General features: G+C 49.4%; 1 protein-coding gene across 4 annotated transcripts in view; it reads left to right on the forward strand.

Moving 5' to 3' along the window:
* OLFM2 (olfactomedin 2) overlaps positions 1–26,444 on the forward strand; it is an 85,953-nt gene that overhangs the window by 50,807 nt on the left and 8,702 nt on the right. Inside the window, exon 1 of one of the 4 annotated variants that reach the window (XM_030820914.1) lies at positions 16,969–16,986. The exons of the other annotated variants lie outside the window; for them this stretch is intronic. The gene's annotated coding sequence lies outside the window, so the exon portion shown is untranslated. Of the gene's footprint in view, positions 1–16,968; positions 16,987–26,444 lie in introns of those variants that run through there. 4 annotated transcript variants of the gene reach the window in all.

Consider the following 26,444-nt stretch of genomic DNA (forward strand, 5'->3'; position numbering starts at 1 on the left):
CCCAGCACTTTGGGAGGCCGAGGCGGGTGGATCACGAGGTCAGGAGATCGAGACCACGGTGAAACCCCGTCTCTACTAAAAATACAAAAAATTAGCCGGGCGTGGTGGCGGGTGCCTGTAGTCCCAGCTACTCGGAGAGGCTGAGGCAGGAGAATGGCGTGAACCCGGGAGGCAGAGCTTGCAGTGAGCTGAGATTACGCCACTGCACTCCAGCCTGGGCGACAGAGCGAGACTCCGTCTCCAAAAAAATAAATAAATAAATAAATAAATACCCTCTTAGGGCTGGGCACGGTAATACCAACAGGTTGGGAGGCCAAGGTGGGCAGATCACCTGAGGTCAGGAGTTCGAGACCAGCCTGGCCAACATGGTGAAACCCCATTTCTACTAAAAATACAAAAAATTAGCTGGGCATGGTGGCACGCACCTGTAATCCCAGCTACTCGGGAGGCTGAGGCAGTAGAATCACTTGAACCTGGAAGGCAGAGGTTGCAGTGAGCCAAGATCACTCCATTGTACTCCAGCCTGGGCAACAAGAGCAAAACTTTGTCTCAAAAAAAAAAAAAAAAACCCTCTTAGGTTGAATGTTTTTCATTTCCTGCATTTTAGGTTGGGTTCCTGAGAAGCAGAACTAGAGACGTAGGTTTCCAGCACTTTTTTTTTTTTTTTTTTGTGACAGGGTCTTTCTTCGTTGCCCAGGCTGGAGTGCAGGGGTGCAATCATGGCTCACTGCAGCCTCAACCTTCTGAGCTCAAGCGATCCTCCCACCTCAGCTTCCCATGTAGCTGGGACTACAGGTGTACGCCACCACACCTGGTTAATTTTTTAATCTTTTGTAGAGACAGGGTCTTGCTGTGTTGCCCAGCCTGGTCTTAAACTCCTGGGCTCAATGATCCTCCTGCCTCAGCCTACCAAAGTACTGGGCTTACAGGCATGAGCCACCGTGCCCGACCGTGGAGCACATAATTGAAAGTCAGGGCAGGGGTGAGGGGAGCAGGACCTGGAAGGGAATAGATTGAGCAAAGATGAGATCCTAGGTAAAGTCCCGGTTTGGCTTGATCCACAAGGGTGGGGGGACACTGTGGAGTTATCTCACCATGAGAAAACGGGTGGGCTTTTTACCCCTGCATCAGTCATTAGCTGCCTCTGGGGGTAGGTGACACCTCCCAAGCATCTCCAAGGTGTGGTGGTCCCCAAAAGCCATGGGCAGGTCTCCAGAGAAGATCACAGCTGCTAGCAATGAGCCGCCATGCTCAGCAGCTGCAGGGTGGGTACATCTAGGCAGTCAGGAGCTCTGGGCAGAGCCCCAGGAGCATCTCCCGCACTCTCCCAGCCCTAACGAGGGGGGTCATAGGAGCACCAGGCATTTATGCCAATCACCGCGTACATGTCTGACACCAGACCCTGTTCTCAGCTCTCTCGGGATGAAAACCAGGCCAACTTGGCACTGGGGCTCCTCTGACACAGCTGAGATTTTTTCCGGATTCATTAACTGCCAGAGACTCAGCCCTCTGTCTCCCAGTCTGGGAATTGCAGAAGGGACCAAAAGGAAGAGACGCTGCCTCTAAATGGGTCAGAATCACTCACTCAACAGTAAGGCACTACTATCACTCCCATTTTGCAGGTGGGGAAAGTGAGGCACAGAGAGGTTAAGTCACTTTCCCATGGTCACACAGCTAGAAAGAGAAGCCGGGTTTTGAATTTCAAGTTGTCAGCCTCCAGGGTCCATGTGCTTCACAGCTACACTCAACTACCTTTGACCCCATAACCCCTTCAAAACCCAGAGCCCCTGTATCCACCCTGTGATGGGAGAGGAAGGAGGAAGAGAGCAGACAGAGGGAGTTGGGGAGTCAGGGAGGAAGGGGCCACGTGGAAAACTTGGAGTGTACAGTAAGCATTCATTCATTCATGTCTTGATGCCTGTCCAGTGTCTCCAGCATCTGCTGGTGTTGGGACCATAGCAGGGAAGAAGAAAGACTCAGCCCTGCCCTTTTGGAGCTCACATCCTAATGGGGCATGCAGACACCCACCATGCAAGGAAAAGAATAAAATATAAGAACCTTGTGGAGGAGGGGACAGGGAGCTGTGGAGACGTGCACAGGAAGGAACACAGACCTATCTTAGATGATGGAGAAGGCTTCCTGGAGGTGGCGATGTTTGCTGTGAGCCCTGAAGAATGCCTAGAACTGGGGAGTCCTAGCTGTAGAAACACCAGCATCTCTACAGTCCCATAGACCTGGGGCTGGGTGCAGTGGCACAATCTCGGCTCAGTGCAACCTCCACCTCCCGGGTTCAAGTGATTCTCCTGCGAACCATCAGCCTCCTGAGTAGCTGGGACTACAGGCACCTGCCACCACACTCAGCTAATTTTATATATTTTTGGTAGAGATGGGATTTCACCATGTTGGCCAGGCTGGTTTCAAACTCCTGACCTTGTGATCTGCCTGCCTCAGCCTCCCAAAGTGCTGGGATTACAGTCCTGAGCCACTGTGCCTGGGCTTTTTTTTTTTTAATTTTTGAGACAGGGTCTCACTCTTTCGCCCAGGCTGGAGTGCAGTGGCACGATCACAGCTCATTGCAGCCTCAACCTCCCTGGACTCAGGTGATCCTCCTCCATCAGCCTCCCAAGTAGCTGGGACTACAGGTGCGCACCACCACGCCTGGCTAATCTATGTATTTTTAGTAGAGATGGAGGTCTCACTATGTTACCCAGGCTGGTCTTGAACTCCTGGGCTCAAGCCATGCTTTCACCCCAGCCTCCCAATGTGCTGGGATTATAGGTGTGAGCCACCATGCCCAGCTGAGACTACTGTGATTTTAAGCTCTGTGTGCACAGGCATTTGTTCAACCTCCGCAACTGCCCTAAGAGGGGGATGCTGCTGTTCACCTCGTTTTACAGATGGGGAAACTGGTGCACCATGAGGCTCAAGTCACTTGTCTGAGGTCATGGCTAGGAGGTGGTGCGATGAGGTCCCCCGTGCACACATCGTGCATGCAAAATGCCTGTCACACAGGCGGTGCTTGGCTAGACTGTGAAGATGTTATTACTTGCTGGATGCTGCTCTTTGGTGCATGCTATGGCTAGAGGTGATACTGAAGTGCGTGCTCAGCTGGGGATGGATACAGGCGCTGGCGGGTACAATGCAGGCTGATTGAAGGCCCTCTGAGTCCTGCCACCTGGCAGAGCAGTCTTCAGCCTCCGCTGGCTCCACTCCCAGCCCTGGAGAAGCTGGGGGGCCAAGGGCCTCTCTCCGGCAGCTTTGACTGGGAGCAGCTGTTCAGTGCTTAGCCAGGATTGATTTCCCTTTAAGCGGCCCATTCTTGCTAACGAAGGTCTCCGGTGACCCAGGGGGCTGCCACTGCCCCCTCCCCTCCAAGCAGAGGACGTGCCTGCCTCCAGGCTGGAGGTGTTTTCTGCCTCTGAGATTGATTCATTTGAAAGTCTTGGAATTACCCAGAGGGATGGGCTGAGTCAGCCTGGATATGCTTACCTGGAATTTGTTGGATTTCTGCCTGTGTTTTGCCCTGGCCAGTTCACCTTTCATGATCTTCTTGGCCACATCCTTTTTTTTTTTTTTTTTTTTTTTTGAGATGGAGTCTTGCTCTGTCACCCAGGCTGGAGTTCAGTGGTGCGATCTTGGCTCACTGTAACCTCCACCCCCGGATTCAAGTAATTCTCCTGCCTCAGCCTCCCAAGTAGCTGGGACTACAGGCACTTGCCACACTCCCGGCTAATTTTTTTATTTTTTATTTTTTATTTTTTATTTTTTAGTAGAGATGGGGTTTTACCATGCTGGCTAGGCTGGTCTCGACCTCCTAACCTCATGTGATCCACCCGCCTTGGCCTCCCAAAGTGGTGGGATTACAGGTGTGAGCCACCGCACCTGGCTTTTTTTTTTTTTTTTTTTTTTTTTTTTTTAATAGATACAGTCTTGCTCTGTTCCCCAGGCTGGAATGCAGTGGCACAATCATAGCTCACTCCTGAGCTCAAACAATCCTCCCACCTCAGCCTCCCGAGTTGCCGAGGCTACAGGCATGCACCACCATGCCCAGCTAATTTTTAAATTTTTTGTAGAGACAGCGTCTCACTGTGTTGCCCAGGAGTTGTCTCAAACTCCTGTAGGTCAAGTGATCCACCCACCTCGGCCTCCCAAAGTGTTGGGATTACGAGTTTGAGCCACCGCCCAGCCCCTGACCACATTCTTACCCCACTCACACACAGCTATGGGCTGAATTGTGTGTTTCCACCCCCCAAAAATTCATGTGTTTAATTCTTTTTTTTTGAGACGGAATCTCGCTCTGTTGCCCAGGCTGGAGTGCAGTGACACGGTCTTGGCTCCCTGCAAGCTGCAGCTCCCGGGTTCACGCCATTCTCCTGCCTCAACCTCCCGAGTAGCTGGGACTACAGGCGCCCGCCACCTCGCCCGGCTAATTTTTTGTATTTTTAGTAGAGACGGAGTTTCACTGTGTTAGCCAGGATGGTCTCGATCTCCTGGCCTCGTGACCCACCCACCTCAGCCTCCCTAAGAGCTGGGATTACAGGCATGAGCCACCGTGCCTGGCCTCTTTTTTTCTTTTTTGAGACAGGGTCTCACTCTGTCGCCCAGGCTGGAGTGCAGTGGTGTTATCACGGCTCACTGCAGCCTTGACCTCCCTGGGCTGAGGTGATCCTCCCTCCTCAGCCTCCCGAGTAGCTGAGACTATCGGTGCGAGCCACCATACCTGGCTAATTTTTGTATTTTTTGTAGAGATGAGGTTTTGCCATGTTGCCCAGGCTAGTCTCAAGCAATTGCCTGGGCTCAAGCCATCCACCCGCCTCGGCCTCCTCCCACAGTGTTGGGATTACAGGCGTGAGCCACCACGCCCAGCCCATATGTTTAATTCTTAACACCCAGTACCTCACAATGAATGTGACTGTATTTGGAGGTGGGGTTTTTTTTAAGAGGTGATTAAATTAAAATGAGGCCTTTGGAATGGGCCCTAATCCAACATGATTCATGTCTGTATAAGAAAAGGAGATTAGGTCTGGGTGCAGTAGCTCACACCTGTCATCCCAGCACTTTGGGAGGCTGAGGTGGGAGGATCACTTGACACCGGGAGTTCAAGACCAGCCTGGGCCACACAGCAAGACCCCTCAGCTGTTAAAAAAAATATATATATTTATTTTATATATATATATATATATATATATATATATAAATTGGCAGGACATGGTGGCGTGCACATGTAGTCCCAGCTACTCGGGAGGCTGGATCCCTTGAGTCCAAGAGGTTGAGGCTGCAGTGAGGCTTGAAGGAACCAACCCTGCTGACACCTCGACTTCTGACTTCCAGCCGCCAGAACTGTGAGACAATGCATTTTTGTTGCTTATGCTGCCCAGCCTGGGATACTCAGTCAAGGCAGCCCGAGCAAACTCATATGCACGCCCTTGGAAGTTTCCTACCCTTGAGTCCATCTCAGAGTCCATCTCTCAGTAGCCCTGCCTGGCCAGGCTTCTGCATAACATCACTGTATCGGGCAGGGTCCCAGGAAAAAGCATAGTGCCTTCAAAAGGGATTCCAGAGGACAATTCTCTGGAATGAAATGACTATTTTCAGAGATGTGGGCAGGGTTAATAGAAGGAACAAAGGGATGTTGAAAATCCCTGGGGTTGCTGAGCACAGTGGCTCATGCCTGTAATCTCAGCACTTTGGGAGGCCGAGGCAGGCGGATCACTTGAGGTCAGGAGTTTGAGGCCAGCTGGCCAACATGGCGAAACCCCATCTCTACTAATGGGGTTAGCCTACCAAAGTGCTGGGATTACAAGCGTGAGCTGCTGCACCCAGCCCAACATGCCCTTCTGCACTTGCTGAGGGAAGACTGTGGCATTGCACACTGGCTTGGCTCTTTTTTTCTTCATTGTTTCAGAGACAGGGCCTTGCTCTGTGCCCAGGCTGGAGTGCAGTGGTGTGATCACAGCTCACTGCAGCCTCCAACTCCTGGGCTTAAACAATCCTCCTGCCTCAGCCTCCTGAGTAGCTGGGAATATAAGTGTGCACCACCATGCCCGATAAATTTTTAAAATATTTTGTAGAATAGGGGTCTTGCTATGTTGCCCAGGCTGTTCTCAAACTCCTGGCCTCAAGCAATTCTAAAATAAAAAAATATGGTAGCAGGTGCCTGTAAATTCAGCTGCTTGGGAGGCTGAGGCAGGAGAATTGCTTGAACCCAGGAGGCAGAGGCTGCAGTGAGCCTACATCGTGTCACTGTACTCCAGCCTGGGTGACAGAGCCAGACTCTGTCTCAGAAAAATCCCTGGGGTCTGCAGCTGAGAGGAGCTATTGCTACCCCCAGGCCACAGAGAGAGAGAGCGCCAAAGCTGCAGAAATGTGTGTTTGTTTACTAGGTCTGCTGTCATGAAGTGCTTCGGGCTGGGTGGCTTAAACAACAGAAATTTAATTTCTCACAATCCTAGAGGCTTGAAGTCTGAAATCAAAGCGTGGGCAGCATTGGTTTCTTTTGAGGCCTCTAATTGGCTTGCAGGTGGCCATCTTCTTACTGTATCTTCACATGGTCTTTTCCTATGTGTGTGTCTTCATCTCCTCTTTTATTTATTTGTATTATTTATTTATTTTTAGAGATGGGGTCTCGCTCTCTTGCTCAGGCTGGAGTGCAGTGGTGTGATCACAGCTCACTGCAGCCTCAAACACCTGGTCACAAGTGATCCTCCCACCTCAGCCTCCTAAAGTGCTGGGATTACAGGTGCGCCCCATTACACCTGGCCCCAACTCCTCATTAAACAACTTTCAGGTTCCTCCATTTGCCATGCCTCTTCCTACCAGAGCAGAAGCTTTATGAGAGTGGGGATGTCTGCCCATCTCCTGGACAGTAGTGACCCCAGTACCTAGAACAGTGCCTGGCACATAGTGGGTGCTCAGTAAATATTTCTGGGATGAACGGATGCTCTGCCCTCCCTGCCTTTGCCCATGCCGACTCTCGCTCCTATATCCGTAAGCTTAGCTATTGCATCTTCCAGAAGGCTGTTGCTACTCCCTCAAAACTAGGCTCTGGGCCAGGCACAGTGGCTCACATCTGTAATCCTGGCACTTTGGGAGGCCAAGGTGGGAGGATCACTTGAGCTCAACAGTTTAAGACCAGACCAGGCCCAGTGGCTTATGCCTGTAACCCCAGCACTTCAGGAGGCCGAGGTTGGCGGATCACCTGAGGTCAGGAGTTCGAGACCAGCCTGGCCAACATGATGAAACCTTGTCTCTACTAAAAATACAAAAATTAGCCAGGCATAGTGGCGTGCACCTATAGTCCCAGCTATTCAGGAGGCTGAGCTAGGAGAATCCCTTGAACCCAGGAGGCGGAGGTTGCAGTGAGCCGAGATCTTGCCTCTGCACTCTAGCCTGGGTGACAGAGCGAGACTCTACCTCAAAAAACAAAAAAAAAGAGAGTTCAAGACCAGCCTGGGCAACATAGCCCAGGCTCTTAAAATTTAAATTTAATTTTTAAAAATTAAAAAACTTAGCCAGGCATAGTGGTGCGCACCTGGAGTCCCAGTGTGTTAGTTCTCTCTCATACTGCTATAAAGAAATACCTGACACTGGGTAATTTATAAATAAAAGAGGTTTAATTGGCTCACAGCTCCACAGGCTGTACAGGAACCATAGCTGGGGAGGCCTCAGGAAACTGACATTCATGGCAGGTGGTGAAAGGGAAGCAGGCGGGTTTTACATGGCCGGAGCAGGAGCAAGAGAGAGACTGGGGGAGGTGCTACACGCTTTTAAACAACGAGAGCTTGGCTGGGTGCGGCGGCTCACGCCTGTAATCCCAGCACTTTGGGAGGCCGAGGCGGGCAGATCACCTGAGGTCAGGAGTTCATGACCACCCTGACCAACATGGAGAAACCCCGTCTCTACTAAAAATACAAAATTAGCCAGGCGTGGTGGCACATGCCTGTAATCCCAGCTACTTGAGAGGCTGAGGCAGGAGAATCGCTTGAACCCGGGAGGTGGAGGTTGCAATGAGCCGAGATTGCGCCATTGCACTCCAGCCTGGGCAACAAGAGTGAAACTGTCTCAAAATAAATAAACAGAGAGACAGTAAGATCTCATACGAACTCACTCCTTATCAGGAGAACAGCAAGGGGGAAACCTAGCCCCATGATCCAGTCACCTCCCCACCAGGCCCCTGTTCCAGCATTGGGGATTACAATTTGACATGAGATTTGAACGGGACACAAATCCAAACCCTATCACTCAGCCACTCAGGAGGCTGAGGTGGGAGGATCGCTTGAGCCCAGGAGTTTGAGGCTGCAGTGAGCCATGACTGCGCCACTGTGCTCCAGCCTGGGCTACCGAGTCTCAAATAAACAAGCAAACAAAAAACCCAGGCTCTGGAGCCCAGAGCTAGAGCCCAGCTCTTCCAGCGTTCTGTGCTTCCCTGCATCGCGGCACTTATCACACGCTGTTATAATTGCCTCTTCCTTTTTCTTTCTTCCTTGCTTATCTGTGAATGTGGGGAAGCTGTGGAGGGTGCTGTCCTATCTGCCTTTGCAAGGAAAACAGCGGCTGGTACTTCCTGAGCACTCTGTCTGAACCAGTGCTTGAAGCACTTTTGGTGTATTAGCTCGCTGGATCCTCAAAATGCCAACAGGGTCATCTCATCACCTACTGCCAGTTTCCCTGTTTGAGAAATGAAACTGATGCCAGGTGCAGTGGCTCATGTCTGTAATCCCAGCTACTAGGGAGGCTGAGACAGGAGAATTGCTTGAACCCGGGATGTGGAGGCTGCAGTGAGCTGAGATCGTGCCATTATACTCCAGCCCAGGTGACGAGAGTGAAACTCCGTCTCAAAAAAAAAAAAAAAAAAAGAGAAAAAAGAGAAATGAAACTGAGGCTCAGAGTCACTTGTCCAGGGTAACACAGAGCCAAGATTGAAGCTCAGATGGTCCGGTGTTCCCAGTCAGCACCGATTTGCTTATTTTTATTCCATAGGCAATTCTGTCACACTCCCTTGAATATCACATTGCGTATGTGTCCCGGCCTGTTTGCTGTTACTATAACAGACTACCACAGATTGGGTAATTTATAAAGGGCCGGGTGTGGTGGCTCACGCCTGTAATCCCAGCACCTAGGCAGCCAAAGTGGGAGGGTTGCTTGAGCCCAGGAGTTCAAGACCTGCCTGGGCAATGTGGCCAGACCCCATGTCTACACAGATTTTTTAAATTAGCCAGATGTGGTGGCACATATGTAGTCCCAGCTACTCCGGAGGCTAACGCAGGGGGATCGATTGAGCCTGGAATGTTGAGATTGCGATGAGTCAGGATCACATCATTGCACTCCAGCCTGAGCAACAAAGCCAGACTTCATCTGTAAAATAATCAATTAATTAGTCTTTCTTAAAAAGAAAAGAAATTTATTTTTCCAGTTCTGGAGACTGGGAAGTCCAAGGGCATAGCGCCAGCCTCTGGCAAAGGTTATCCCATGGCCAAAGGGCTGAAGGCAAAAGTGACACAGAGAGAGGAAATTGGACCAAAATCATTCTTGTTGTCAATAGCCCACTCCCATGATAACTAACCCACTTCCCTGATAATGGCATTAATTCATCCTAACCTCATCTTTAAAGGTGCTACCTCTCAATACTGTTACTTTTTTATTTTTTTATTTTTATTTTATTGTATTTATTTATTTATTTATTTTTGAGACAGAGTTTCTCTCTTGTTGCCCAGGCTGGAGTGCAATGGCACAATCTTGGCTCACCACAACCTCTGCCTCCTGAGTTCAAGCCATTCTCCTGCCTCAGCCTCCAGAGTAGCTGGGATTACAGGCATGCGCCAACACGCCTGGCTAATTTCGTATTTTTAGTAGAGACAGGGTTTCTCCATGTTGGTCAGGCTGGTCTCAAACTCTGGACCTCAGGTGATCTGCCCGCCTTGGCCTCCCAAAGTGCTGGGATTACAAGTGTGAGCCACCACGCCCGGCCATATTTTTTAATTTTTATTTTTTGAGTCAGAGTCTCGCTCTGTCGCCAAGGCTGGAGTGCAGTGGCACGATTTCGGCTCATCGCAACCTTCACCTACCTGGTTCAAGCGATTCTCATCCCTCAGCCTCCCGAGTAGCTGGGATTACAGGCGCCTGCCATCATGCCCAGCTAATTTTTGTATTTTTACTAGAGGCAGGATTTCGCCATGTTGGCCAGGCTGGTCTCAAACTCCTGGCCTTAAGTGATCTGCCCCTCCTTGACCTCCTAAAGTGTTGGGATTACAGGCGTGAGCCACCGCACCCAGCCTCTCAAGTAGCTATTCTTCTGTTTCTTTACTTCTCTAATAAACTTGCTTTCACTTTAAATAAATAAATAAATAAAATGGATTATGTTTCCAACACATGAATTTTGCGGGGACACATTCAAACCATAACATTATGTTAAGCCATTCTGATATATTAACAACCACCTCATGACATCAGTACTATTCTTAGCTATATATTCTAACTGGGGGAACAGAGGCACAGGATGGTTAAGTCACTAGCCCAAGGTCACACAGCAGACCTGAGGCTTGAACCTAGGAGACCCTTAATGACCACGTCCTCCCACCTCCACTGGGGGAACTGAATGCCTTTGAGACTCATTTCTTTGAAACCGTGGAATGTGTGTTGGAGGTGTAGCCAAGGGATAAAGGGTTTGGATCCAGAGTGGACTTGCCACCCCCAGGGGCACATGGGGAACCTAGCAGGAAGGAGCCCTTGGAGGTGGGTTTTCAGGAGTCCCGGTACCTAGCTGTCTGTTATTAGGCAGGTTGATCAATGTCACCTCCTGGCTGTGCTGTCCAGCCTTCGAGGCCTCCCTCCAGCCGCCGCCTGGGGAACTCGCAGCAAACACTTCCATTTTGTACAGGGGTGTCACTGGCTATCGGTGTGAAATGCCTCAGCCAGCCATGGAAGATAAATGTCCCCCGTGACGACCTTTTCCACGTGCTGACGGATTGATTTCAGAAATCCATCCCTGGCCAACGCGCCCGGCCCCAGCCCCTACCGCGGGCGCTGATGGCTGCAAATTTATATCCAGGCCAGAAATTGAATTCCTGTAAGTTGAAGGAACTATCTGAAAAGCTCACCCTGGCTCATTTTTACGTCTGAAAAACTTCAGGCAAGAGATTAAATCGGGGCCAGTGTCTCCCAGCAGTAGGGATCTCGGTGGTGGGGAGATGACCTCGCTGAGGACAGCTTCTTTAGATTCTCTGCCTTCAGCTTGGCCTCCTGGGGCTGAGAAATAAAAAGCAGTGAGACCTGCAGGCCTGCATGGCTAAAGGGATTCCGACTTCTGACCAGCTAATGTTAGAAAAGGGACGTGCTCTGTGTACCCAAGGCAGGCTTTTGGTCCCCATGGTAGCTATTGAGCTATACAGAGGGACAGGAAATAAAACCGCTAATTCGAGCCAGGTGCAGTGGCTCATACCTGTAATCCCAGCACCTTGGGGAGGCCGAGGTGGGAGGATTGCTTGAGCTCAGGAGTTCGAAACAGGGCAATACCCTGTGTCTGTGGGGCGGGGGGAAAAAGAAAAGAAAAACAACAACAACAACAAAAAAAACAACCAGATGTGGTGATAAGTGCCTGTGGTCCCAGCTACCCGCGAGGCTGAGGTAGGAGGATCACCTGAGCCAGGGAAGTGAGTCGTGATCGTGCCACTGCACTCCAGCCTGTCTCAAAAAAAAAAAAAAAAAAAAAAAGCTGCTAATTCATCTTCATCCCCGGCCAGGCGCCTGCACCAGCTCCTAAGGCCACCTCAGTCCCGGCAAATTGGTGAGGTTCTAATTAAGCTTCCTTGGGCTGTAGCAGAGAGGACATCAGAGTCTGTGGATCATTCCAGAACCCTCGCTCTTCCCTGCCCCCTGCCAGAGGCATGAAGGCTGGGGAAGGAGAAGCAGATAAATCAAGTGACAGCTCCATGAAGGAAGAAACCCCATCTTGCTAGAAAGATCTCTCTCGCCTGCCTTGAAAAAATGAGACTGATGCAAATGCGGCTGCTTCTCTTTGGTACAAAAGCCCTTAAATATTAAAGAAATGAATCCTTGATGTCTACAAAGAAAGGATCAAAAACAAATCTTTCTGAAAGGAGAAAAGCTTTTATTTCGCCGTGAACTCTTCTAGATCTAGCCTCTGGCGGGGATGCCTGCGGAACAGGGAGCACAGGAAGAGAAAGCTCTCAGTGATGGCCATTCAATATTTGTTCATTTAGGAAGTGTCTGAAGCAGCTACTGCATTGGGTTACAGGCTGGGGAAATGGCCAGCAAAGTGAGGCCACAGTTCCTGCCCTCAAAAGCCAGTAGGGGACGGGTGCAGTGTCTCATGCCTGTAATCCCAGCACTTTGTGAGGCCGAGGCAGGAGGATCACTTGAGCTCAGGAGTTCAAGACCAGTCCGGGCAACACAGCAAGACCCTCTCTCTAAAAAATAAAATAAAAGGCTGGGTGTGGTGGCTCATGCCTGTAATCCCAGCACTTTGGGAGGCCAAGGTGGGTGGATCACTTGAGGTCAGCAGTTCGAGACCAGCCGGGCCAACATGGTGAAACCCCGTCTCTGCTAAAAATAGAAAAATTAGCCAGGCATGGTGGTGCACACCTGTAGTCCCAACTACTTGGGACGCTGAGGCAGGAGAATCGCTTGAACCCAGGAGGTAGAGGTTGCAGTGAGCCGAGATGGCACCACTACACCCCAGCCTGGGCGACAGAGGGAGATTCTATCTCAAAAATAAATAAATAAATAAAAGCCGGTGGTGGCTGGGCATGATGGCTCATGTCTGTAATGCCACCACTTTGGGAGGCTTAGGTGGGAGGGTCACTTAAGGTCAGGAGTTTGAGTCTAGCCTGGGCAACATAGTGAGACCCCATCTCTCTTAAAAAAAAAAAAAAAAAGGCCAGTGGGGTATTCTCTAAAACTCCCTGGCCAGTAATCCTCAAAACTGTCAAGGTCAGAAAAAACAAGACAGAGAAACTGTCATAGACCAGAGACATCTAAAGACATGTGATAACTCAGTGCAACGTGGGAGCCTGCATTAGATTCTGGACCAGAAAAAGCACTCAGGTGGGAAAACTGGGGAATTTGGATAAAGTCTAGAGTTTAGTTAATAGTAATGGATGCATGGATGTTGATTTCTTAGTTGTGACAAGTGTACTGTGGTTATGTAAGGTGTAATAACAGGGAAGGCAGGATGAGGGGTATACAGGAGCTCTCTGTATTATTGTTGTAACTTTCCTGTAAACCTAAAATAATTCCAAAAGTAAAAGTTGATTAGGTAGGCGTGGTGGCCCACACCTGTAATTTCAGCGCTTTGGGAGACCGAGATGGGAAGATCGCTTGAGGTCAGGAGTTTGAGACTAGCTTGGGAAACATAGTGAGATCCTGTCTCTACAAAAAAAAAAAAAATTAGCTGGGCATGATAGTGTACATTGGTAGTCCCAGCTACTTGGGAGGCTAAGGTGGGAGGATTGCTTGAGTCTGGGAGGTTGAGGCTGCAGTGAGCCATGATCACACCAATGTGGGACACGGCCTGGGGGACACAGCAAGACCCTGTCTCAAAACAAAAATAAAAATAAAAAATAAAAAAAGCATCAGGGTGTGGTGGCACACACCTGTGGTCCCAGCTACTCAGGAGGCTGAAGCAAGAGAATTGCTTGAGCCTAGGAGGCTGAAGATGCAGTGAGCTATGATCATGCCCCTGCACTCCAGCCTGGGCAACTGCTTGAGACCCTGTCTCTTAACAAACCAAAAATGTTGGCCAGGTGTGATGGCTCACACCTGTAAACACAATACTCTGGGAGGCTGAGGCAGGTGGATCCCTTCAACCCAGGAGTTCAAGACCAGCCTGGGCAACATGGTGAAACCCCGTCTCTACAAAAAATACAAAAATTAGCCTGGCGTGGTGGTGTGCGCCTGTAGTCCCAGCTACTCAGGGAGCTGAAATGAGAGGATGGCTTGAGCCTGGGAGGTGGAGGTTGCAGTGAGCAGTGATGGCGCCGTGATTACACCACTGCACTCTAGCCTGCGCGGCAGATTGAGACCCTGAAGAAAGTGACTCTTGTCCTCTCAGCATAATGGCTGAGAGTCTGATAGGCTGGCATCCAAATCCCAGCTCTGTGAATTTGGGTAACGACTTTTCTCTGTATCTCAGTTTTCCCATCTGTAGAATGGAGCTAGTGTTAGTACCTACCATGAGATGGGGCTCTAAGGATTGAATTTTGGTAATATTTGTAAAGCAACTGCGAAAGGCGAGCTCTACAAGTGTTAAGTAAAATATGAAATTCAGAATGGGAGTAGAGCTTGGGGAGGGATGGATGGACAGATGAATGAATGGATGGATGGATAGATGGATAGATGTATAAATGGATGGTTGGATGAATGAATATGAGTGAATGGATGGTTGGATGGATGAATGAATGGGTAAATAGATAAATGGATGAGCAGATGAATGAATGGATGGATGGTTGGTTTTATGAATGAATGGATAGATGGATGAATGGGTGGAAAGTTGAATGAATGGATGGATGAATGAATGTGTGGACTCACAATCACTTTCTATCCTGACCCCTCCCCGAGCCACAAGGCTCTTCCAGGCAAAACCCCAGTTCTCAGGCTGAGGGAGGCCCCAGGCGGTTCCCAGGCTTCCAGCATGGCACGGGTGAGCCGATATCTTTTTTTTTTTCTTTTGAGACAGGGTCTTGCTCTGTCACCCAGGTTGGAGTGCAGTGGCGTGATCTCGGCTCACTGCAACCTCTGCCTCCCAGGCTCAGGCGATCCTCCCACCTCAGCCTTCCGAGTAGCTGGGACCACAGGCTCGTGCCACCATGCCTGGCTAAATTATTTTGTATTTTTGGTTGAGACAGGGTCTCACCATATTGCCCAGGCTGGTCCCGAACTCCTAAGCTCAAGCCATCCGCCTGTCTTGGCCTCCCAAAGTGCTGGGAATGCAGGTATGAGCCACAGCTCCTGGCTGATACCTTCTTTAAGGCCTGTCAAGCTTATCACTCAGGGGATATTTGCCCAATACCTCAAGGTTTGACAAGAGCAGGCTGCTATTATCTCAAGCTTTCCAAAGGGACATGGCCCCCTGTCACGGCTCAGACGTAGCAGACAGGCACATTCTCCATCATTCATCACGGCCCTCCTGCCATCCTCGCAGTCAGAGAGAAGCCACAGCCTCTCCCTAGCCTACTGGGCACCTGTCTGCAGCCTAATCTCAGGTGATCCTTCCCCAGGACGAACAACAGAAGCCAGCTCCGTGGCAGAAGGGGAAATTCACAAAGGGGAAATTCGCGGTAGACCTGTGAAGGTGTTTGCTCTCTGTCCCACTGGTTCATCAGCATCCTCATTCAACAAACATACCTTGTGCCAGGTTCTGAGGATCAAGGATGAATTGTTTGCAAAACAAACAAAACTCCCTGTTCCCCTGTCATTTCCTTTCCCAGGGTAGAGGCAGGCCTGGAGCCAGCCTTCCCACCAGTGAGGCCCTCCTAATGGCGACTGTGATCAGGGCTTGGAGGAGGACAGGAGAGGTGCCGCAAGCCAGTGTAGACTGGAACCAGATGGCCTGTGTTCGAATTCCAGCTACACCACTTACAGGCAGTGATGCTTTGGCAAAGAGACTTTTTTTTTTTTTTTTTTTTGAGAGCAGAGTCTTGCTCTGTTGCCCAGGCTGGAGTGCAGTGGTGGGATCTCGGCTCACTGCAACCTCCACCTCCAGGGTTCAAGTGATTCTCTTGCCTCAGCCTCCTGAGTAGTGGGGATTACAGGCACTTGCCACCATGCCTAGCTAATTTTTTGTATTTTTAGTAGAGATGGGGTTTCGCCATCTTGGCCAGGCTGGTCTCGAACTCGTGACCTAGAGTGATCTGCCTGACATGACCTCCCAAAGTGCTGGGATTACAGGCATAAGCCACTGGGCCCAGTCTGGTCTTAAACTCTTGAGCTCAAGTGATCCTCCCACCTTGGCCTCCCAAAGTGCCAGGATTACAGATGCGAGCCACTGTAAACCACAGACATGCATCACCACACCCGGCTAATTATTTATTTATTTTATTTTATTTATTTTGAGACAAAGTTTTGCTCTTGTTGCCCAGGCTGGAGTGCAATGGCGCAACCTCAGCTCACTGCGATCTTGGCTTACAGCAACCTCCACCTCCCGGGTGACTTGAGAGGAGGGTAACGCATGGCAGGGACAGCCAAAACTGCTTTTGGAAGAGACCTGGACGCTTGAGCCCCGGGGATGGGGAAGAGTTAGCCTGGCCCTGAGAAGGGGAGAGTGCGGGGACTGGCAGAGGGCCTGGCCTGTGCAAAGACCTGGAGATGAGAATAAGCATCCTGTGACCTGGGAAGAGAAAGACAATTAGAGAGGATGGGCCAGAGAGAACACAGCAGTGTGCTCCTACATCCTGGTTCATTGCCTGTAAGGATGGAGAAGGACCATGGCTCCCCTGCTGCCAGGTTATAGCAAGGAGATATTCTGGAACAGGAAGCCAGCTGGGCCACGTGGGGACTAGGATGGAGCAAGTGTCCCCTCTCATCCCTCACTCTCCTCTCTCCCTCATTGGACTTTCTTTGCCTCATGATCCCCACAGTCTCAACCCCAACTCCATGAGACTTTGCCAGATCCTTTTTATTGTGTCAAGACTCATACCGTTTGACCTCAGGAAGTTACCAAATTGGCCTTTTGAGTGTTATAAAGATAATAATAGCAGGGCAGGGTGCAATGACTCAGGCCAGTAATCCCAGCACTTTGGGAGGCTGAGATGGGAGGATCTCTTGAGGCCAGGAATCCGAGGCTGCAGTGAGCCATGAGTGTGCTGCTGCAACAGCCTGGGCAAAATAGTGAGACCCCACCTCTACAAAAAAAAAAATTTTTTTTTAAATTAACCAGGTGCAGTGGTGCATGCCTGTAATCCTAGCACTTTGGGAGGCTGAGGCTGGAGGATTGCTTGAGGCCAGGAGTTCAAGAGCAGTCTGGGCAACACAGTAAGATCCTGTCTCTACAAAAATATTTTAAAAAATTAACCAGGTGCAGTGGTGCATGCCTGTAATCTCAGCATCTTGGGAGTCTGAGACTGGAGGAACTGTCTGAGGCCACGAGTTCAAACACAGCTTGGGCAATTATAGCAAGACTCCCATCTCTACAAAAAATAAAAAATTAGCTGGGCATAGTGGAACATGCCTGTAGTCCCAGATGCTCAGGAAGCTGATGGCCAGAGGATTGCCTGAGGTCAGGAGTTCGAGGCTGAAGTGAGCCATGATTGTGCCACTGCACTCCAGCCTGGACGATAGAGTGACACCCTGTCTCTTAAAAAATAAAAATAATAGTATTAGCAGACACTTGTGCAGCTCTTACTACATGCTACTGACTGTTTAATTGCTCTTATATATATTATGAACTAATTTGATCCTCCTAGCAACCCTGAGAAGTAGGTAGTCATCATGTCCATTGTACAAATGAAAAAACTAAGAAAGACACAGAGAGGTTAAGCCACTTGCCGAGATCACACAGCAAGCGAATGGTGAAGCCAGAACTTAAACCCAGGCAGCCTGACTCCAGGACCCTGCTCTTACCAGTTGGCCCTACTCTACCATCCCAGGAGGAATAAGAAACATCTAGAGGAAGCTAGTCACTTCTATCGTAAGGATATTGCCCGGAGAGATGCTGGTGACATCACGTGGAATCCTTTTTGGGAGGACTGTGGGAGAAATCCCTGCCAAAAATAATTGAGCTTTCTCCTGAGCATCTGGTGTACTTTTGTTTCAGGACACTGAGAACCGCATAAATGACCAGCTTTCCCTTTTTGAGTTGGCTGCTAAGGAGCTTGGAGCCAAACTTATGGCCTGGCCATATGCTGATTGTTCAGGTTTTTAAGGGATGAGTTTTTCTTAGCCTCGTTTCTGGCTCTGTTTTATGTCCCTGCTTTTGTTTTTCTTCTTTTTCTCCCTTGCCAAAAAAAAAAAAAAATTTAAGGGACTTTTAAAAATCTTTTTTTTTTCTTTTGAGACAGGGTCTCACTTTGTCACCCAGGCTGGAGTGTAGTGGCACCTTCATAGCTCCCTGCAGCCGTGAACTCCTGGGCTCAAGTGATCCTCCTACTTCAGCTTCCCGAGTAGCTGGGACCGCAGGCATGTGCCACCATGCTTAGCTAATTTTTAAATTTTTTGTAGAGATGGGGTTTTACTATGTTGCCCAGGCTGTTCTCAAACTCCTGGGCTCAAGTGATTCTCCTGCCTTGGCTTCCCAAAGTGTTGGGATTACAAGCGTGAGCCACTGCACCCGGCTCTAAAAATCTTTATAGGACCAATACGTGTTCATTGTAGAAAACTTGGAAAATAAGATAAATTTAAAGATGGTGATTAAAATCTCCATTAATCCCTAATTTTTAATGACTGCATAGTATCTCATTCCGTAGATGCATCTTAAATTTGTAAATTGGCTGGACACAGTGCCTCACGCCTGTAATCCCAATACTTTGGGAGGCTGAGGCGGGATAATTGCTTGAGCCCAGGAATTTGAGACCAGGCTGGGCAACATAGCTAAACCCTGTCTCTACAAAAAATCTTTTTAAAAATTAGCCTGGGCCAGGCGTGGTGGCTCACACCTGTTATCCCAACACTTTGGGAGGGCAAGGCGGGCAGATCACCTGAGGTCAGGAGTTCGAGACTAGCCTGGCCAACATGGTGAAACCTTGTCTCTACAAAAATACAAAGATTAGCCGGGCATAATGGCAGGTGCCTGTAATCCCAGCTACTCCAGAGACTGAGGCAGGAGAATCACTTGAACCCTGGAGGCGGAGATTGCAGTGAACCAAGATCGTACCATTGCACTCCAGCCTGGGCAACAGAGCGAGACTCCATCTCAAAAAAAAAAAAAAATTAGCCTGGTGTAGTGGCTCACACCTGTAGTCCCAGCTACTCAGGAGACAGGAGACAGAGGTGGGAGGATCGCTTGAGCCTTGGGACATCAAGGCTGCGGTGAGCTATGATCACGCCACTGTACTCCAGCCTGGGTGACAGAGCAAGACGCTGTCTCCAAAAAAAAATTTCTAGCATGTGTAATAGCTTTTGATCAAATTAATTTCTAATTGTTCAATTTTAAACAATGCTTAATGAACCTCCTTTGTAGCAATCAGATGCTTGTCCACAAGGTTTCCACGGGCTGAATTCTTAGCTTTGGATTGGCCGAATAAAATGCAAATTGCAGAAACCGTAATGGCTTGGCTGTGGACTGGCAGGCTGTCCTCCAAAAATATCTAATCCCCGCTCTCATATTTAATTGGCGCTATCTTATGGTATTTTACATATCCTTGTAAACCACTTAGAGTCCTCTCTGGAACAAGGCAGGGCACAAATAAATATGTAAGCCCCATATGGGCTTCCTGATTAAATTATCCAGCCACAAACACAACAATAGCCTCATTTTATTAAGAGACAGGCGCTTGCTCTCTTCCTGTTGGCTACTTCCTGATAGCCAATGCTTCTCCTGTCCCCAGGACCCTGTGGCAATGCCTCCGTCCCCAGGGAAACACCAGGAATTGTTTTTTGTTGTCGTTGTTGTTGTTGTTGTTTGAGACAGGGTCTCGCTCTGTCGCCCATGCTGGAGTGCAATGGCACGATCTTGGCTCACTGCAACCTCTGCCTCCCGGGTTCAAGCGATTCTCCTGCCTCAGCCTCCTGAGTAGCTGGGATTACAGGCGCCTGCCACCACGCCTGGCTAATTTTTGTATTTTTAGTAGAGATGGGGTTTCACCATGTTGGCCAGACTGGTCTCGAACTCCTGACCTCAGGTGATCCACCCACCTTCACCTCCCAAAGTGCTGGGATTACAGGCGTGAGCCACTGCGCCTGGCCACCAGGAATTGTTTTTGAACCAAGATATAGGTGATGGAGTAGTAGGAGACGATGATCCCTGGCCCGACAGCAAGAAAAACTTTCCCTGCCTGTGTCCTACTCAGTTAATCCTGGACCTGTTTTAGAGGCTGGTGTTTAATTAGGGCAGCCTCAGCAAAAGTGTTTGAAAGATTTCAGCCAGAAAAGACATTTGAGGAACAGATACTTGAGTGCATAGCTTCACTCTCTTAAAGCCCATTAGCAGGAATATTAAACCCTGAACCAAGAGCTCAGCAAAGAGAGAGTGGGTTGGCAGGGCCGTCGCGGTAGCTCACGCCTATAATCCCAGCACTTTGGGAGGCCAAGGCGGGTGAATTGCTTTAGCCCAGGAGTTCAAGATCAGCCTAGGAAACATAGTGAGATCCCCGTCTCTACCAAAAAGAAAAAATAGCCAGTCGTGGTGGTGCATGCCTGTAGTCCCAGCTGCTTGGGAGGCTGAGGTGGGAGGATTGCTTGAGTCAGGGAAGTTGAGGCTGCAGTGAGCCTAGATCATGCCACCACACTTCAGCCTAGGCAACGGAGCAAGACCTTGTCTCAAAAAAAAAAAAAAAAAAAAGTGGGTTGGCTTCTTTAGTACATCTGCCACATCCGAGGTGAGACAGGCTGCTAGACCACAGATTTCTATGCTGGAGAACGCCTGTGTTCTTGCACCTGCTGTTATAAGCATTTCCCCTAGAGTAGGACACTCTCTGTTCCTCTCTAGTCTTCTGACTCCAAGAACTCTTGACTTTGTTTGCAAGCTAGACCCAGTCTGGGAGAGCTAGCACATGGTACCTTCCAGAACATTCCAGCAGTTCCTAGGGACATGCATTGACTGCATATCTGAACTTAAACCCAATGGACAAAACTCAGGACCTCTGCCTGCTGCGATCTGGCAGCCAAAACCCAGGCATTTAATTACACTGCTGCAGAGAACACTCCAGTGAGATGCGTCCAACGCAGACAATTATTTTAGGAAAACCATGGAGGCCTTCTCTCTGCACCACTTAAATCTTGCTTCTCTTTTACAATTCAATATTTCCTCTGTCGAGAGAAAATGGCTTGTTTGCTTCAAAGGACACGCTAGGCAATGTAGGAAGATGTTAATTATGTTGAACCGGCGGCTTTGTCTCTGCACAAAAGATATTCCTTGGGGGGTTCTATCCAAATTGCTTGGGGACCAGAGCCAGGGGAGGAGGGACAGGGATGCTTGGGCTCCTGTTTGATGTTTTTCTTTGTTTTTTTTTTTTTAAGAATTGGATTTTATTGGGGGACCGCCCCGATAATCACGTAGGTTCTTTTCTATTTTCCTAAGCGTCAGCTGGCTTGAGAAATAAAAGGACAGAGTACAAAAGAGAGAAATTTTAAAGCTCGGCATCTGGGGGAGACATCACACATTGGTAGGATCCGTGATGTCCCCCAGGCCACAAAAACCAGCAAGTTTTCATTAGGGATTTTCAAAAGGGGAGGGAGTGTGCGAATAGGTGTGGGTGACAGACATCAAGTACTTAACAGGGTAATAGAATATCACAAGGCAAGTGGAAGCAGGGCGAGATCACAGGACCACAGGACCAAGGCGAAAGTAAATTTGCTAATGAAGTTTTGGGCACCACTGTCATTGATAACGTCTTATTAGGAGACAGGGTTTTGAGATCAACCGGTCTGACCAAAATTTATTAGGTGGGAATTCCCTCTTCCTACTAAGCCTGGGAGCGCTATGGGAGATAGGAGTTTATTTCACCCCTGCAGTTTCGACCATAAGAGACAGGTACGCCCAGGGGGGCCAGTTCAGAGACCTACCCCTAGGTGCGCATTCTCTTTCTCAGGGATATCCCATGCTGAGAAAAAGAATTCAGCAATATTTCTCCCATTTGCTTTTGAAAGAAGAGAAATATGGCTCTGTTCTGCCCGGCTCACCGGCAGTCAGAGTTTAAGGTTATCTCTCTTATTCCCTGAACAATTGCTGTTATCTTGTTCTTTTTTCAGGGTGCCCACATTTCATATTGCTCAAACACACATTCTGTACAATTTTTGTAGTTAACGCAATTATTACAGGGTCCTGGAACGATATACATCCTCCTCAACTGACAGGATTAAGAGTTTAAAGTAAAGACAGGCATAGGAAATCACAAGGGTATTGATTGGGGAAGTGATAAGTGTCCATGAAATCTTTACTATTTGTTTAGAGATTGCAGTAAAGACAGGCATAAGAAAATACAAAAGTATTAATTTGAGGAACTAATAAATGTCCATAAAATCTTCACAATCCACGTTCTTCTGCCATGGCTTCAGCCAGTCCCTCCGTTTGGGGTCCCTGACTTCCCGCAACAGGATTTATCAAGAAGGGAGAGCCAGGCGCGGTGGCTCATGTCTGTAATCGCAGCATTTTGGGAGGCCAAGGTGGGTGGATCATTTGAGGTCAGGAGTTCAAGACCAGCCTGGCCAACATGGTGAAACCCTGTCTCTACTAAAAATACAAAAATTAGCCAGGCATGGTGGTGCATGCCTGTAATCCCAGCTACTTGGGAGACTGAGGCAGGAGAATTGCTTGAACCTCAAAGGCGGAGGCTGCAGTGAGCTGAGATCCCGCCATTGGGAGGCTGAGGCAGGAGAATTGCTTGAACCTCAAAGGCGGAGGCTGCAGTGAGCTGAGATCCCGCCATTGCACTCCAGCCTAGGCAACAGAGACTCCCTCTCAAAAAAAAAAAAAACACACGAAAAAAACAGAGAGGTAACAGTGACTCATGCCTTGTAATCCCAGTGCTTTGGGAGGCTGAGGAAGGAGGATCGCTTGAGTCCAGGAGTTAAGAGACCATACTGGACAATATAGCAAGACTCCCATCTCTACAAAAAAATTTAAAAATTAATAGGTGTGAGTCCGGGCGTGGTGGCTCACGTCTGTAATCCCAGCACTTTGGGAGGCCGAGGCGGGCGGATCACGAGGTCAGGAGATCAAGACCATCCTGGCTAACACGGTGAAACCCCGTCTCCACTAAAAATACAAAAAAAAATTAGCCAGGCGTGGTGGCGGGCGCCTGTAGTCCCAGCTACTCGGGAGGCTGAGGCAGGAGAATGCCATGAACCTGGGAGGCGGAGGTTGCAGTGAGTGGAGATCGTGCCACTGCACTCCAGCCTGGGTGAGAGTGTGACTCCGTCTCAAAAAAAAAAAAAAAAAAAAATCAGTAGGTGTGGTAGTGAGACTAAAGGCCTTTAGTCTCAGCTACTCGGGAGGCTGAAGTGGGAGGAATCATTATTTTTTTTTTTTTGGAGACGGAGTCTTGCTCTGTCGCCCAGGCTGGAGTGCAGTGGCGCAATCTCGGCTCACTGCAAGCTCCGCCTCCCGGGTTCACGCCATTTTCCTGCCTCAGCCTCTCCAAGTAGCTGGGACTACAGGCGCCAGCCACCACGCCTGGCTAATTTTTTGTATTTTTAGTAGAGACGGGGTTTCACCGTGGTCTTGATCTCCTGACCTCGTGATCCGCCCGCCTCGGCCTCCCAAAGTGCTGGGATTACAAGCGTGAGCCACGGCGCCCGGCCGAGGAATCACTATTTAAGCCCAGGAGGTTGAGGCTGCCAAAAGCCCTGATAGTACCACTGCACACCAGCCTGGGTGACCAAGTGAGACTCTATCTCCAAAAAAAAAAAAGGAGAAGAAGAAGAAGGGAGGTGGGAGAGTAGTTCTGGATCCTCCCAGAACCAAAGGGGCAGGCTTTCTTAGAGTATTCTTCTTGTACTGGGCCATCCTTGTTGTCTTAGGTCAGGCTCCTTCAGGGAGGATTTAAGTGCAAGTATCCACCTAAGATACCCCAGGAAGAACCAGTGGGGGAGCAGTGAAGTGAGAGAGGAGGTGAAGGAAACCCATGCAGGGAGAGTTAATGAGTACACCAGGCGCAGTGGCTCACACCTGTAATCCCAGCACTTTGGGAGGCTGAGGCAGGTGGATTGCTTGAGCCCAGGAGTTCGAGACCAGCCTGGGCAGCAAAGCAAGACTGTCTCTACAAAAGGGAAAAAAAAAAAAAGCTGGGTGTGTTGGTACCTGCCTGTAGGCCCAGCTACTCAGGAGGCAGATGTGGGAGGGGATGGCTTAAATCCAGGGGTTCGAGGCTGCAGTAAGCTAGGGTTGCACCACTGCACTCCAGTGGTGGGCGACAGCAAGACCCAGACCTGAGCGACAGCAAGACCCCATCTTAAAAAAATAAATAAATGTGCCAGGCGCAATGGCTCTTGCCTGCAATCCCAGCACTTTGGGAGGCCAAGGTGGGTGGATCGCTTGAGGCCAGGAGTTCGAGACCAGCCTGGCCAACATGGTGAAACCCTATCTCTACTAAAAATACAAAAATTAGCCAGGCATGGAGGTGGGTGACTGTAATCCTAGCTACTCGGGAGGCTGAGGCATGAAAATAGCTTGAACCCAGGAGGTGGAGGTTGCAGTGAGCCGAGATCGCACCACTGCCCTCCAGCCTGGGCGACACAGCGAGAGTCTGTCTCAAAAATAAAAAATAATAAAATAAATGAATAAATAAAAGAGAAGTAATGAGCAGGTTGCTGCTGTGGACAACTGAGGTGCAAATCTAATGGGTTCCCCTGGAAGATTTCATGGAACATACACCTTCGAGTTCTTTCCCACTGGAGAGGCAAGAGGGGTAGTATTAATCACTAATGCCTGTGGGTCATCTTTGAGGATTGCTGGGTGTATTTTCTGCTGTCCCCATGCAAGGGCAGGGTGGGACCTGACCACCAGAGAAAGCTCTTGGCTGTGGCCAATCCTGGGCGCACCTGCAGTGAATGTTAGCTCCACCCAGCTCCTACCTGAATACAAGGAAGGCGGAGAAAGTGAGTTATTGTGCTCCTCTGCCAGGGCTAAGGATGTGCAACTTACAAAGAGGGGGTTCCCCCCATTTAGGAAGGATGTACAAAGGCTCAAAGAATGACTAACTATAATAGTTTCAGCTGACGTTTATGAATGGTTTGTTTTCCTTATAGATTAGTGGGGGAGTCAAGCTCATCTGTACAATTTGTACAATTATATCATTTGCTCATATTCCAATAAGGCTTAAAAAAAAAAACTTGAGTGGGAGAGAAAAAGGTGGGCTAATAGTTGGAGTCCCCGGGATTGCTCATAATTCACAGCTTGGTTTATCTGCGCTTCAGCTCACGGCACCGATTCTGCTGGGAGATCTAGTAACGGCTGTGCAAATGATCAATGATTGTGGTGCTTTGTTTCTCTGTAAAACACTGGGTTTTTTTTTTTTTTATATCAGAATTTCTTCCATGCCTGTCAGAATGCATCCTGGAATAGGACCAGAATCTTCCATTTACCGCCTCTATGGCCACCATCCATCGTCACCTGTCTGGATCCGTGCAGTCACCCCTGCCCTGGCCTCCCTCCCTTGTCCCCTAGAGCAGCCAGAGGTCACTGTGAACACCCAAGTAAGGTCATGTCCCGCCTCTGCACAGAACCCTCCATGGCTCCCACCTTCCTCAGAGCAGAACCCGAAGCCCTCACTGCTTCCTACAAGGCCTTACCCCATCACCTCCCTTCCCTCATCTGCCTCCACTTACCCCTTACTCAATCTGCTCCAGCCACGTGGGCCTCCTCCTTGTTTCACAAACACACCAGGCATGGTCCTGCCTCAGAGCCTTTCCACTTGTTGTTCTCTCTGCCTGGAACCCCTTCCCCAGACATCCAAATGGCTCCTCCCTCACTTCCTTCAGGTCTTGAACAAAGACTTCAGGTTTTGAACAAATGACACCTACGTGTGCAAGCCCAAGCCAGTCACCCCACAACCCTCACGTCCCCCCACATCCTTTTTTTTTTTTTTTTGAGAGAGTTTCGCCCTTTTGCCCAGGCTGGAGTAAAGTGGTGTGATCTCGGCTCACTGCAACCTCGGCTCGCCGCCCCCACCCCACCAGGTTCAAGCGATTCTCCTGCCTCAGCCTCCCAAGTAGCTGGGATTACAGGCGCCCACCACCACGCCCGGCTAATTTTTGTATTTTTAGTAGAGATGGGGGTTTTACCATGTTGGCTAAGCTGGTCTCAAACTCCTGACTTCAGGTGATCCACCTGCCTCCGCTTCCCAAAGTGCTAGGATTACAGGAATGAGCCACCGCGCCTGGCCTTTCTATTTTTTTTAAGAGATGGGGTCTCACTCTGTCACCCAGGCTGGAATGCAGTGGCACAGCCATAGCTCATTGCAGCCTCAACTTCCTGCACCCAAGCAATCCTCCTGTCTCAGCCTTGTGAGTAGCTGGGACCACAGGTGTGTGCCACCATGCCTGGTTAATTTTTGTATTTTTTGTAGAAACAGGGCTTTGCCATGTTGCCCAGGCTGAAGTGCAGTGGCACAACCATAGCTCACTGCAGCCTCGATCTCCTGGGCTCAAGCAGTCCTCCTGCCTCAGCCTCCTGAGTAGCTGGGACCACAGGTGCATGCCACTACATCCAGCTAATTTTTTTTTTTTTAATTTTTAGTATATTATTGTTATGTTGCCCAGGGTGGCCTTAAACTCCTGGCCTTCAGTGATCCGCCCACTTCAGCCTCCTGAAATTCTGGGATTACAGGCGTGAGCCA

Source organism: Nomascus leucogenys, chromosome 10 (genome assembly GCF_006542625.1).
Source record: "Nomascus leucogenys isolate Asia chromosome 10, Asia_NLE_v1, whole genome shotgun sequence".
NCBI classification, from domain to species: domain Eukaryota; kingdom Metazoa; phylum Chordata; class Mammalia; order Primates; family Hylobatidae; genus Nomascus; species Nomascus leucogenys.